The sequence below is a fragment of the Rhineura floridana genome, chromosome 4 (genome assembly GCF_030035675.1).
Source record: "Rhineura floridana isolate rRhiFlo1 chromosome 4, rRhiFlo1.hap2, whole genome shotgun sequence".
In the NCBI taxonomy this organism is placed as follows: Eukaryota; Metazoa; Chordata; class Lepidosauria; order Squamata; family Rhineuridae; genus Rhineura; species Rhineura floridana.
The window spans coordinates 87012391-87014191 of record NC_084483.1 but is presented as its reverse complement, the minus strand read 5'-3'; positions in this window follow the sequence as shown (position 1 = coordinate 87014191).

The window sequence follows — 1801 nt, the reverse complement described above, 5'->3', positions numbered from 1 at the left end:
AAGTTAGGTGTTACAAAAATGACTATGTCCAAGTTTGTTTTCAGAAAACATTGGGCTGTTTCCAATATCAGTCCTACTTACAGCAGACTCATTAAATGAAACCACATAACAAATAACAACAAAAAGTATTATTATTTTAAAGGACATGACTAATCTCTATAATTTAGTTGGATACAACACATACTAATTGCTAAAGTACCGAATAGTACTGTAGTTTTTAAAAATGTCAGCCTTAACAGGGCATGGAGGCTCAGAGATTTGGGGGGAAATTTTGAAATGACAACATCTCCCTCTAAGTTTCTAGGCTGCAGGGGTGGCCACTCCACGGCTCTCCAGATGCTGCTGAACTACAGCTCCCATCAGTCTCAGCCAACACAGCTCATGGCCAGGGATGATGGGAGCTGTAGTCCAGCAGCATCTGGAGAGTCATGGAGTGGCCACCCCATCTAGGGTTTCCTCCCCTTTAAAATGAAGTTTGGAAAGAATAAGCAGTTTTATCATGATAAACGTATTGAATTTTAATCTGAGAGCAAGCAACCAGCTAAACTACTAGACACCAGAAAAAGTTAGTCTGCAATACTCTGCATATTACTTAGGAACAATTCTCACTGAGATTCATGGCATTAAGTTCCAATGGGTTAAGTAAATATAAATGGTTAAAAAGAATCTGAATTTCAATAGTTCTCAGCCCCATCCCCATTTCATTAACTGCAAGTCACTTTTCTGTGAGGTTACTTAACATTTTACCTAATAACCCTAATCTGCCACAATTTATTGCTGATGCAAAATGAATTTTGATGAGGCTTCAGCATGAACACTTGAAGCTTATTAAGGTTTTAATAGCACACCAGGAGTTTTATTGATGTGCCTTAGGGATTTTTTTGCTTTACAAGTTTGAGAATTAGGCAACTGAAGTACCAAAAGTAAAAAATCTCTTGAGAAAAGCTACATGGCAGACAGATGCTCAACTTGTCTTTTTTTAAAAGCAGTTAATTGCACTTTCTACTTTTGTACTGCGTTCTGATCCTTTATATGCAAAGTGCCAAAACTTTACTGTTGACCACCAAGGTTTAAAGAAACCAAATATCTGTTTTCCCAAGATGTTTTCCCTTCATTTGAGAACATAACTTACTTTCAGGAGAAAGCATCTCAACACAGGCTAACTCTGACACCGCTCCACTGCCATACAACATGGAGGAAGTGAAAAAAGAGTGAACTATACAGTGCTAATGACTTTCCCATGGACCTTCATCACATTGATACCTCCCTCTGGAAAGGGAAAGAAAGCATGCAGTCAGGTGGCATTACAAAGACGGTAACTAGGCTCCAGTTTCTCATGCCTCAGTGACATTCTCCTTCAAAAACTACTGATACAAAAGTGAATTCCTTATTGTTCCCATACTGTACAGCTTATATGATTGCATTTCACAAGACGGTAAGTCCTTAAAATTTGCTTGCACTGATTTTTTTAAAAAAGTTGAAAAAGAAGAGTTCTTCATATAAATGTGGGGCTCTAGATTTGATTCTTTTTTCCACCCAGGTTAAGTTATTATGTTAACAATAGGAGAGGTAGACAGCGCACAACCTGATCTGGAAAAAAAACCCTCAATAACCTGTGACTGAAAGGCTAGAAAGGCATTTGCAGCCTGAAAGTCCTTGTTCGTATAAACAGAGTTTCTTAGTTCAGTGTAATGATAGTGAGCCATTCTACTCCAATCGCTGATCCTCTAAACAAGCCATTTTGGGAAATTGTCCTTATATTCCCCCCCCTCCAGAAAATAGGTCATGGTTTTCCAAGAGA